The following is a 13443-nucleotide window of genomic DNA, read 5'->3' as shown; positions in this document are numbered from 1 at the left end:
TCCCAAAGGACTCTTGCTGCTTCCAACTATTTTTCCTGTTCCAAGACCCTTGCAGGAAAATTTCCCTGGAATTTCAGCCAAATGGTGGATGTCATCTACTATGATTCCTTTCCTCCTACACAGTCCATTGACAGAAAGCACAATGGAGCTGTTATGCCTTCTTTATATTCAAATGGGAACTCGCTGGAGACTGAGCCTGTTGTCCACTTCTCCAAGTACACTTATGCCTTGGCTCGTGATGGCCACAAGCCTTTCACCCTAGAGCAATTGTCTTCTAAACTTACAGAAGATTTTTCCCCTTTCTTCCTCCTGCATCGGATTGCACTGTTTTTATTTTACAAATATTTTACAAATTTTTATTTGTAAAAGTTTTCTTTTCTCTAAGTATCAAAGTAGATGCCACAAACTCACCACACTCCTCTCCATACAAACTTTCTTCAAATAGGGCAGATGCTCTGATGAAATTCCTGTGATAACAAGAAAGGAGTATTTTCTGATGACTTGTAAGGAAAGATGACTCTCTACAGCCTTCCATTCACTTCTTGTGAGCCAACAGCATGAGAGGGCTAAATGAAGCTGGTAAGGGGTTAAGTAGTGACAAGAAAGCCTTTTCAACAAAATTCCAACCCTAACACCTGTGTGCTTGCCTGAAAAAATGTATTTATTCTGTTGCTAAAGTCAAATGCATGCCCAGTTTCCAAATAAAAACCATTTTTCTCTTCAAATGAGATTCTTCTCAGCTTGCAATGTTAGCAAAACTATTTCAACAAAACGTGTTTTCACACAAAAAGATGTGAGTCTAGTTAAATCAACTCTTTCACCCTGAAGAGCTGCAAGATTCTGCTCTGGTGAGACCCCACCTGGGGTACTGCATCAAGCTCTGGAGCCCCCAGCATAAGGAAGTTGTGGACCTGTTGGAGCAGGTCCAGAGGAAGCCACAAAGATGGTTAGAGGGCTGGAGCACTTCTATGCAGGCAGTCAGAGAGTTGGTGTTGTTAAGCCTGGAAAAGGAAAGGCTACGGAAAGACCTTTCTGATACCTAAAGGGGCTACAAGAGAACTGGTGAGGGACTTTTTACAAGGACATGTAGTGATAGTACAAGGGATTGATAGCTGTAAAGAGAAGGTAGGTGTAGATTAGATGCAAGGAAGAAATTCTTTACTGTGAGGGTGGTGAGGCACTGGAACAGGTTATGCAGAGAAACTGTAAATGCCTCATCCCTGGAAATGTTCCAGGCCAGGTTGAAAGGGGATTTGAACAACCTGGTCCCATGGAAGGGGAGTTGAAACTAGAGGATCTTTAAGGTCCCAACCCAAACCATTCTATGATTTCAAGGACAAGAGTCATCTCCTGATTCTGTGCTTGCACAGTGTTTAGATTGGTGAGGTGCTATTCCAATGGTAAGAATCACATGGGCCATAATAACACAAACAACAGACAGTGATGATAACATAAACCTTCCCAAGCAGAATTTGGCAGGCATGAAATAAGGAGACATGTTAACTTACATAGCCCATAACTCAGGTAGATAATCTCTACACAGAAAGCAGTCAAGTAACTCCATCATGGTGCTGACATCCTGCTCATACACCCCCTGCAAAGCACAGAACAGCAACGACACCTCCTTCATCAGGTGATGGGCCAACATTAGAGCAGTAACATGTCCAGCCTCAGAGAAGTGGTGCAATTGGCCACACTGAGCTCGTAAGCACTCAGCTGAGCAGCTACATCACCCTCTCCACAGCAGTACACCAAACACACTTGGCAGTGGGGAAGCAAGTGCTGATCACATCGCTCAGCAGACAGCTCATACCACTTCAACATCACGCCACTGAGAGCCAATGCCATGTTGGACACCCTTCAGCTGGAGAGAGGAGCATCAGAAGAATCAGCTGCCATGCAAGGTGCCGCTCCCAGGCCATCACCTTCACTAGCAAAAGGGTGTGTTTCCACCACCTGTTCACTACCACATTTTTTGGATTCACTAAGTGATACTTAACAGTAGAGAAGTTTTACTCCAGGACAGAGTTAAAGTATAATGGCAAGTTATTACCTAGCAGTAACTTTCATAAGTGCCCTCCACTCAGACTCTGGTAGCATCCTGTCAATCACTTTAGTTACTACCAGAACCATTAATTTGAAGTACCCAAGGTCGTTCAGACTGAGGAATCTTAAGGAAGAGGAAAGGCTGCACTGCACCTCCCTAAGACAATACCAGCCAAGCCCTGAGGCCCGTGCTGAAGAGTTCACTGCAAATAAGATGCGAGTCTTGCTCCTATTAATTTCTTCTCAGAACAACAGAAAATGGCTGCTTAAGAAATTGTGCATTCAATTACCATAATTTTCAACTTTGGCAGACTTGATTTGAAACAGAACAGTTCCAATGAAGAGTTACTTTGCATCTGATGAGCACTGATGGACTTCTGTTCACAAGCTTGCTCATTAAAGAGCTGTCAGAACCTTTGTCAGCCCTTACCCCATCTACTCTCCTCTTCTCTCAGTAAACAGTAATTCCTACTGGAAAAAAAGAAGAAAAAAAAATAGCACTGTCACTTGGCTTAATTTTGAAGTACTTGATTTCAGACCTTTCAGATCACCTGGGAGTGATGCAACTCCATATTAGCACATTTGACACCTTTTATCTCTTCTTTCCCCCCCAAAATAAACTTAATTGCTCAGAAAGCTCAGATTTGTTCTGATTTAAACTACAACATTCACAAAATTGAATTCTTCTGTCCAAACAGCCCTAATTAACTCCTGTTCAGTGTTGTGGATTGACATCCAAACACATTATTTAAACACACAGACTTACAGATGCACACCACCCCCCCCCACCTTAAAGCAGATTTGATTAAGAAGTACCTTAGTACCCAAAAAGCTGTTTCCTTCTTAGCTTAGTTAATCAACTTAGAGTACCGTGTTGTCAATGATATGATTGTGTTAGATAAATACAGGGTTGGGTATTTTAAATTTCATTGTGTACCTTTATAAAAGAAATTCTAGAATTCTCTACAACATACAACATTTTTACAGATCTCTAAAAAAAAAAAAAAATTAAAAATCATTATCTGCAGCTATGTCATAAGGAAGAATAAAGATATGAATCAGTACTTTCCATACATCTGTTTCAAACGTTTTATTACCAGACTCATGCCATTATATCTCAAAGTTATGAAGCAGCTAATTTTTTCATAATTCATTCTTTGAAGACCGATTGAAAAATCTTGGAAACTAGCTGTCAAAATCTCCATATTTCCTCAATTTTACTGTATTATCCAGGGAAAACTGCATAACTGCAGGCAAATGATATACAAGAGATAAAAGACAGGGTCAAACATGCCTTTTCATTAAACTTCCACCACCATTTCCTACTGAAGAGTACACACTGCAGAGACTGTTTCTAATTAACAAAGTCCAGGTCTGGCACTACTCAGTATTTTTATGAATAATGTTGGCAGCTACAAAAGCTCTGAAGAGAAATGAGACATAGTAGGAGATGAGCAATTCAGCACAAGCCTCAATATGATTCTCTGTCAGAAAAGAGCAAACATAATCCTCAGATGTATAGAAAGGAATTAGGAAGCAAGAATACAATTTTTCTCCCCAAGTAAGGTATTAGCTACACGGATGTAGGATTAACCAAGAGTTCCAATAACTCATTTAAAAAGGACACTGAAAATTTGGAGATGATGCAGAGAATTACAACACTGTCTCAAGGTTACATGAAAACTCATCGTTGAGGGTAAGGAGCTCACTCTGTTTAGGAGATGAAAGGCAATGATGGTTCAGTGACTTGACTATAACATCTAAAAAAAAAAAGAAAAGAAAAGAAAAAATCACCTCAGGCAGAAATTTAAATGTCCTTGAGGCTTTTTATTCAAGCAAAGAAAAGCACATAAAAAGGAACGTCCAGCTGGAATTAAATTTAAAACCCAAGATATTGAAATGTGAGATTAGGTAGAGTTTTTAATCACAGAGGGAGTTAACTACTAAAATTAATTGCCAAGGAAACAGTCAAGTCTGCCTTTTAATGTCTTCACATCCAGACTGGATGCCTTTTCAGAAGATGCTCAGAAGACAAATGCAAACCATAGGGTTTAGCACACAGCTAATATAGGAGAGTTACATTCCAGCTCTTACTCCCAAGGTCAGACTATAAAAACCCTAAGTGCTTTTTAACCCTTACACTCTATGAGTTTGCTCATCCAGCCAAGAGCAAATCTGAATGGTGCAGCTGTAAGCATTTTGGATGGGACTTATCTTCCCCAGCATCATGTCATCTAAAAGTCTGTCGCCTACCCTAAACCAGCCACTAGCTCCTCCCAGCAAAGCTACTTCCAAAAGTAACCTTTTGCAGCCTGTTTTTCCATCCCTCTACCTCTATTAGGTAAGAAGGGAGTCCCAAAGGCTACTCATTTGTCATTAGGGTGGCAGATGGTGAGCAAGATGAATACAAAATTTCATGACAGTATGTAACACTATTAAAGACAAAAGCATGAATTAGTTACTCGGATGCTGGCAATGAAATCTGAGCCTGGTTTAAGCTAAGGAGAGGTTTGCCTTTGGCTTTAGTGACTCCAAGACTTTTGTCCCTATTACAAATTACTCGTATGGCAGTTGCACCTACTAGCCTTTTAGTCAATGCCTGGGATCCAACAGGGCTGGGTGTTCCTTGAAGTAGAAAGGCAGACCCCTGCTCCAGGGGTCTGAGAGTTTAAAACAAGAACTAGCAGAGAGATACGTGGGGTCCTTGGGGAGCAGAGGAAAACAACCAGACAATATTTGGCAGAATAAACACAGTATTCAAACAGCATCAGCATGACTCCAGAGAAACTGAAAGGAAGAGGATGAGATTCCTCACAAAGGTGTACAGAATGTCTCTCTGAAATGTATGTGGTGAATTCATCTTACAAGGCATTAGCCATTAAAGCAAAAATAATACTTAACCATGCTGAATCTGAACTTCTTTCTCGATGACAGATTTAAATATTTAACATGCGCAGCAGAACACAGCTCCTCCTTAACTAAGAAAATTCACAGCAGTAGCCTATAGTAACATTGCAAGATGACAGCTCATTTCTGAGGGGCTCCCACTGCAGCACAAATTTCCAGCTTAACTGCTAGATAAGACTTTTTTCTAACTAAATAAATCCAACAAGAGAAGCCATGTGATTCCCCCCCAACCTTGCTGTTTCTTGCCTCATTTCAATAAGAGCTCTTGAAGCTAAATGCAAAGTTTTAAATATCCCTTTACATATGTAAAATGAAGAAATGTTTCTGCTTCTAAACAATCCCACTAATTTGTTTGCCACTAAAATAGTCTCTGAATACAAGCCAAAGAAAAATTTTGGAAAACCTAGACAGCTGTGCGTGATGCAGTTTTCCAGAGATTTACTCCAGACGCTTGAGAGAGAAAATCCTAGTAATTGGAAAAAGAGGATAAAGCCACTAAAGAACAAGAAATTAAAGAGACTAAAGTAACACAGAAGAAAAAAAAGGACAGAAAACACATATGCATCGGCAATTACTTGTGACTTTAAGAGGCATGCCTTGTGTGATCCTTAGAGAGAATTTTAAAGGACAGATACAGGGTGTTACAGGTTTGAAAAAGATCATGCTGGATGTGTCTCTTTGGTCAGAGCAAGTTAAGAGAGGCAGGATCTGAAACATGAAAATTACTGTTATCTGTTAAGCCCAATTCTGTTAACAGTCCCAGCATCCCTGATTTTGAGGGCACATTTCTGTACCCATGCAGGGAAGGCTCCTTTAACTCTAGCCCCAGAGCTCTGGGATACAACCGAAGAAAAAAACCAAACCAAACCATACCAAAAAAAACCCAAACCACAAACAAACAAACAACCCACAACAAAATCCACATTTTTCTTCAAGTCCTTAAAAATACAAAATACATTTGTAGCTTGACAAGAATGACAAGATGACACTGAGCAGGCAAAGTCTCACCTTTTGAGAGGCAGAAAAAAATTCAGACAATGCAATAGACAATGCTGAATTACTATCAAGTCAGAGATTAAAAAATTACCACCTAACTGGTGTTTAGAAAAACCTGCTTCAGTAGAAATGAAAACAGTATGAATTCACATTCATACCTCCAGTATTAGTGGTCTTTGTAGTGCCCATTAACATTTTAACTTAAATAATAACTTGGAAGAAGAATTGCATTTTAGGTTTCTATCAACAGTTTTATAGTAGTAAGGACAAGACTAAAACTTCAAGCTTCTCTGCAGACTAGTCTAAAACACAGGCCTATTTAATGGAAAATCAGACAAAACCATAAGCTGGCAGTATAATTTTTATGAAGAATGCCCTGTCTTATCAGCAATTTATTTTTTAAGCAAAAGTATGTGTTAATGTGACTACAGAAAACAATTTTTTCAGCATATTTTCCATTTAATCAGAGCCACTAGTACAGGGATTTGTTACTGGGCAATAACTCTAAATATCTGTAAGCATTCACCTGCTTTCTTTTACAGAAATCATCATGAACTTAACAGCCTATGCTGCCCTTAAGGCAAACCTTACATATTTAATAAATACAAGTAGACAGAAACAAATGGAACAGAACATAAGATGTTGAAGGTTAGAAACCAGGCTACTTTGTGGCTATAACAGACTTTGGATCCTGAAGAATCAGTTGAAATCTCTTTCAAGACCATCCACGATGAACTGAAAGCTGCAACCAGCAACTTGTTCAGCCAAGGAGAAGTACACAACACTAAACCCTTAACCCTGAACACTAAAGTCCTTTGACCAACTCATCCAGCACCTGTCAGAATACAAAAGCCTCACCTATCAGGTTATGGCAGAAGAATTCAATAGGGAAAATGAAAGGGTAATGCCATCAAACCGTTTAGTTTCATACACTCACTTGGTTAGCCTATGGGATCCAACCCAGACTGCAGCCAAAATAAAGGCACAGTTTTGTGCTGAAATTACAAAGTTCTTCTCTTCCAATGCTACCTCTCTTTCCCTCAGAAAAGAGGATAGAAGAAACTGACATTTTAGGATTCTGTGCTTAGAATTTTATGGTAGAGCTAACAAGAAAAAAAAAGACTTTTCTAAATGTCATTCCCAACTACTTGCCAATAGATAAGAAAGTCACAGAATTCACCACTTCCCACACAGCCTCAGAAAAAAATGATTCCAGAAGCTCAGTTACCACCTCAGTTATATTTCCAAGCTGAACTACTGAAACTGTAGAATGAAAGTAACAGCATTATTTAAGTCCTTACTTACCCAGAGAGGGACGAGAATGTTCTGATGCCTTTCAGGACACACCAGCAGGAGCAGCACATTTTATACAGTCAAGACAAAGACACATAGCATAGCAAAGAGAAGGGCTATTCATGACCAGGCAGCTCCCATAGTCCTACACAAGGAGTATTTCTGACCACATGGGAAATGATATAAAGCCAAACAAACATATACTGATAAAAATGCAAAAATTTCCCCAAAGGGAAGTAGGAGTCACAGCCCTATAAACACTCCCCAGGCACTCCACACAGCTAACCCCTACTGCTCTGGCACTTACTCAGAAGCAAGTAGAATGCAGGCCCACTATTTTCCTTGGGCACTCACCCTTCTCTTACAGGGACACAGGTCTTTATCACACAAATACAGTAAAGCAGCATAACCTTCTCAAGAGTCCCAAGAGACAAGCACTAAAAAGCAGGCAGCCCCAACAACCTTCCTCCTACGAGACAGCAAAATTTATAACCCACTTCGTTAGTGTGAACCCATTTTCACCTGCAATAAGAGCCAATGCTCAGGAGTGCTGCTCCCTGCCATTGCAGCACCACTTCAGCATGGGGAGGTTAAAGTCAGAGCAGAATAGGCAGCTGGGAGACAGTCTATCTCATTTCTTTACTGCAAACATGGCAGGATTGTTTATTTATTTGTTTCAACCTCCCTGAAGCATCAAAACCCTCCAGAATAAACATAACAGACCCTGAGCCAAAGCACATCTTTAATCACAGCTCCTGTGCCATCAGCTGGCCCTTATTGAGCTGGCCCAGCCTTCAGGGACACACAGCTGAAGCAGACAGACTGCCTAAAGCTATCAAACCCAGCTGCTCTTTACTTTGCATAGCACTGGAAACATACAGATCAAAGCAGTAGTTACCAACTCTGGTGTGAAAACTAAGACATGGAAACAGCTCCTTGAATATTACTTAGGATCAGTCTGTAGCTTTTTAATCAGAATCCCCATGACTTCTCTGATGTAACCACAGGACATCCCTACCCCTCAAGACCTACCTTCTTTCCCTTCTCCTTTATAGCCTATTTTATTTCTCACCTGATCCTGTTGCTAAGCCATGCCCACATATCCCCCACCTCCCCCCCAAAAAAAACCCCTACATATTTCTTGTCTACACAATATCACTGAAAATTTGTAGTTAAGGACTGGAAACATTCCCTTTCACATGCTTTTTCCAGAATTGCATTAAGAAGCAATCAGTAGTGGCCAGTGAGGAATGAGGATAACCTCAATAGGTAAGGGTCAATAGATGAAGGTAGTAATCCCTTTTTTTGGGAAAACAACAGTGGGAATAATGCGTATGACTGCAGGATTAATTATTCCTGTGCTGTCATGGTGGGATTTCAGGGAGAGTGAGAATACCTGGTCTCTTTGAACTGCTGTAAATTCATTCCTGTAAACGCCAAATGTGCAGAAAAATTGGGTCAGCCTGCTTTTCTTCAAACACTCCAAACCAGCTTCTTATCCTGAGGTGCTCTCTCGAAAAAAAATGCTGTCAAAATTTGACAGCTCTCTAGATATTCCTACATGCAGAAGATGAGGGACCCAGCCCAAACAGCATAACAACGGCTTCACCTCCAGGGAGGCATCCAGCAGCGCAGGAGCGGCCACCACCAGATTTCATGCACACACCTACACATATTCCTGATCATCTCACTGCATGTTTGCCACTAAAAACTGTCACCTTATGCAGTACTGAATCCATGTGAATTTAAGATAAGCCTCTTCGTGACTGCCTGTGTGTACCTACAATAAAAGACATCAACATTCAGAACTTGCAGAAACGTCAGTGTCATTCATAAATTATGAACCAGACTTCTTTAAGCCCTGGTAATTACTACAGGTATGCAGCACTGTGCAGAAATGTAATATTTACAAAGAAATGCCTCAGTAAAATGTCAATATTGTAAAGCCTATAATAACTGATCGGATTATTTTGGACGAGAACTTTAGCAGATATGAAACAAAACAGCTTTTTTTTGATGCTGTCAGAGGCAGCCCAATTTACCAACTGTAAATTACAACTGTTTTTCTGCTTCTTTCTTGTCCTCTGTTGCATACATTACAGAGCATGATTACCAGCACATCTTATGAAGACTACCACAGAAAATAAAATCTTGCAATGCAGTTCACTTTCATTCACAAGTCACTAAAAATATTTACAAACAGGAGAAATATTTTAGAAATATTTTACATTATTATGGCCAAAATCAGGAAATTACAGTCAAAACAAACAAACAAACAAAACCCTGCTGCAGAAGATACAAATAATATTTTAATTTGAAATTAACACCTACTGCAAACCTCTTTCCCCCCCCCTTTCTTGAAGTACTTTGTACTGCTGTTACAAAACAGGTAAAACCCCACCTATTCTGAATGACATAGATATATAGACAAAATTGAGACAGCCTGGGAAATAAAAAGGCTTCCATTGGAACTGAAAGGAAATAATGCAATTTGTTTTAAATTGTTTTTAAGCTTAATTTAGAAACTTTCATTTCAGTCAGTTACAAATGAACTGATGGTTTAACTTCTACATTACAGCCAAAGTTATTGTGATCACAAATATAACAGTGATTGCTGCAAACAGTAGGATTTTTGCATTCGTTTGAGATGCCATCAATGTTCCTGCTGACATTTAAAAACTTCTATAAATCACTGTACATAGAGACAGACAGGACATGGGAGTTGTGTTTATTTATTGTTGTGTAGTTCAGTGGAGAGGATGTACATTTTAGGGGTCCTGTTGCTCCATGAATCTCTCTCTACCCTCTTAATGTTGTTTGTTCCTGTAGGATAAGAGGTCTGCATATGTTGAAGTTTCATATTTAGATTACACTTATTACTGGATAAAGAGGAAAAATAACAAGCCTGGAATAGTCCATCAAAGATATGGTTAAACAAATCTTTAGCAGTGTGATCATACAAACAAGAGCAAAAGAATGTGCTGTGCTCATCTAACACCTCTATCCCAGTTCCACCTAGCTCAGGAGGTCTTCCACAGATGCTTAAACCTAATTGTGCTGGGGACAATCCAGTGGGCAGCCTTCTCGGGTGAGATGCTCCTTTTACAAATCTGACCTCTTGTTCTACATTCCTCTATTTCATCTTTATGGAACTGATGAGGGAATTCAACCAGAGAAGCAAAGATCCTCCATGGATTTCACACGTAAACCGTGAGTTTTGAAGCCAGTTTTAAGAACTCTGTGTAGACTCACAGACTCAACACCATAGCTGAAGGGGAAGGGACTGCTGATGGTCATCTGGTCCAACCCTCTGCTCAAGTCAGGCCTCCTGCTGCTCTTTGTCCAAGACCACCCACTACTTTTCTAATTCAATATTGCTCTAAAATGCCTTGCTTCAGTTAGACTTCTAAAGGAATGTTATCTGTTTGGGTAAAGTGGATCTCTGAAGGGCACGTTATCCCTCTTGGCTTCTACAGTCAGTGGGCTTCAGGACCAGATTCTGCTCTTGTCTGTAAGAAGCTGCCTGGTTTGCAAAAGGTGACACCTGTACTGTGTGCCCTTCTCATGCCACACTGCAGCAAGGCACAAGCCTTCTCACAACTATCACAGAAGAAAATCTCTCTACGAACAGATCCCAAATCTGAAAATGAGAAAGGAATTTGGCTTTAAACCTCATCAGAATGCACTTCAGCATGGAAGGGGACCCAAGGTCCATCGCACAAATTCGGGCCTAACTATCCAGGGCAAACAAAGAGCAACTCTTAACCTGCTTCCTATGGAGTAACTTGGAATCTCTTGGTGGCAAATTATGACCAAATTTGACTGAAGGATATAGACTGCAAAGGTGATTAATCTCTCCTACCAGCTCTGTAAAAACAGACAGCTAACTCAACATTAAATTTATCAAAAAAGCAGTAAGAATATTATTTTTCCTTTTCAAAAAGTAATATACATTAATTTTATGAAAGCAGATGGGTTTACATCTCATAAGAACAACACAAAAACCAAACTACAAACCACACTGCCAGGGCACCAGGTCATTTTTTACTTAGAAGGCAGAGCACTGCACACTGAGTCACCAGTGCATCCAGTCTGCTGCCAAGTCCTCCCATCAAAACACCTTATAGTTCTGGGAACACCATAATGACAGTCACTGTTAGAGTTGTGTGACTTAACACTATGAAGAGCCAAGTTCTTTGCCAGCACAATTCTGTTGATTCCAGAAGAGGTGCTGCAGAGAATTCAGATCATAATTCACAGTGTTGTCATGGAGCCCAATGTTTCCTATTTAAAAAAAAAAAAAAAATTGAAAAAATACTTGCTGTACCTGGCTCTGCATAGCTTCTGAGAACAGACAGAAATCACATTCTATATTAGCACCACTGCCTCTGGCTGCAGGCCACAACACAATCTTAATAAAAACAAACTGGCCACCAGAAAAGGTTTTGGTCATGGATATGTTAAAACCACAAAATTGTAGTGTAATTACAATGGTTAACAGAACATGGACTGAAAAAAAAAAATAAAATCAAAAATTATTCTCCTCCTCATTAGCTACAACCCACCAAGGACACTTGCATGTTTGCATTGCTTACTGGGAGGCCAGTACTCTAAACCCCTCAATTATGATGTCACATTCTCAGCCATACTCATCTTCACCATCACCATCATCATCACCAGCTGTCAGCTTCCTGAAAAAGTCAGGTTTGAGCTCATTGAAGGAATAAGGGGTTTATTAGTAGTAAAAAATTTGGAGCCACAACGTATGTCTTGGATACCTAACTTTAAATTTCAGAGTCATTGACGCCTTTTTTTAGCAGAGCTCTGACAAGGATACAAAGAAGGTTGTGAAAGAAGTCTCTGGAGGCCTCTGCAGTTCAGCTTTCTGTACATATGGGGAAGAAGGTGGACAGAAGGAGCCCTCAGACCTCTATGAACCACGTTCCTTTGTTCCTTACATTGTTCTACCACTGCTCACTGGGCTCATCTAAATGGCAACCTGTGGGCCAGACACTGCCCCTCCTGCAAAGGGGGTGAAGAACAGCTGTTGAAGGACTGTGATGTGCCAAAGCAACCAAATGCTTTATTTCACCTTTAGGCCCAGCTGCCATGTGAGTGAAGGCAGGATTCAGAGTCACCACCATCTCTAATACACCACAACTGGAAACAAGAGCCTACCTCTTGCAGCTGCAACAGCTGGATCACACTGATGGGACAGCACAGCTGATTCTGTATCTACCATATGAGAATTGGGTGAAGAGCAATCAGGGGATCAGTAATTTCCTTTGCATGATTTTGCTTCTTTTCCCCTTATTAAAAATATCAACAGTTGAAACCCACTTTTAGTGAGAAGAGTCTTTAATCACACAAGGGTCCAGTTGCATAAGAGCTTGATGTTACAACAAAAGATGCACAAACCAGTGAACCATCTGACGATTTAGTTTTGGGATTTTCCACCACTGCCTACACAAACAAAGCTAAAGGTTTGTGACAGCTGCTTGTGTTTCGATTATCTCTTTCAGGATCTCAAAGTTCAAAACCACATTCTAGAGAAGCAACTGGCAGAAGGAAATTATTTCTAACAGCCCATCCACAGAAGAGGCCTCATTTTATTATTAATTACTCATATTGCCATAGGACCTAATTGTCCCAGCCAAGAATAGAGGCTCACTGTGTTCATTCAATACAAACAGGCGGGCAAGGGCAGGCCTTGCCCCATGGAGTTTGCTCTCTACAAATTCTCAGTCCAAGTTCCACATTAACCATTGCCAGCTCTGCAAGAAGCCTGATCTACTGCTCAACATACCCCATGAGATTTTAGCTGAACCAACCTCCCAAAGAACTGCAAAAGTCATGTGTCACAGATTTAAATGAAGATTTCCCTCGTATTCTCATTATAAAGGACATCCCACATGCTGGGTCTCAATACAGTAAAGCCTGACATTTAACTTCTCCCCAGGCAGCAATAGAAACAAGGAGTACTTTGTGGGATGAGGCTACCCACTGACAGCAGGCAAGGAGAGGCGAGATGCATTCTTTGCAGGGAGAGGCGGCTGGAATTTGGTCTCCCCCCCACCACAGTGAACAACTAGGTGTGGGGAAAGAGCAAATTAAAAATTAAGCATTTCAGCCTGTAGGGATTAGTAAATGCTGATGTGAAAATCTCAGTCCCAGCAGAGAAGAGTTGTGGTTCTGAATGGG

At 40.5% G+C, this 13443-nt stretch overlaps 1 protein-coding gene and 1 long non-coding RNA gene across 13 annotated transcripts in view; one reads left to right on the top strand and one right to left on the bottom strand.

Annotated features, from left to right (window-relative positions):
• BICD1 (BICD cargo adaptor 1) overlaps positions 1–13443 on the bottom strand; it is a 169430-nt gene that overhangs the window by 141891 nt on the left and 14096 nt on the right. The window lies entirely within an intron of this gene.
• On the top strand, positions 11826–12581 carry LOC135414189 (uncharacterized). The gene is made up of 2 exons (XR_010430616.1): positions 11826–11946; positions 12341–12581. It is a non-coding gene; the product is annotated as an uncharacterized LOC135414189 (long non-coding RNA).

The sequence above is a fragment of the Pseudopipra pipra genome, chromosome 5 (genome assembly GCF_036250125.1).
Source record: "Pseudopipra pipra isolate bDixPip1 chromosome 5, bDixPip1.hap1, whole genome shotgun sequence".
NCBI classification, from domain to species: Eukaryota; Metazoa; Chordata; class Aves; order Passeriformes; family Pipridae; genus Pseudopipra; species Pseudopipra pipra.
Note: the sequence above shows the minus strand (reverse complement) of the source record. Positions and strands in the feature narration are given on the sequence as shown.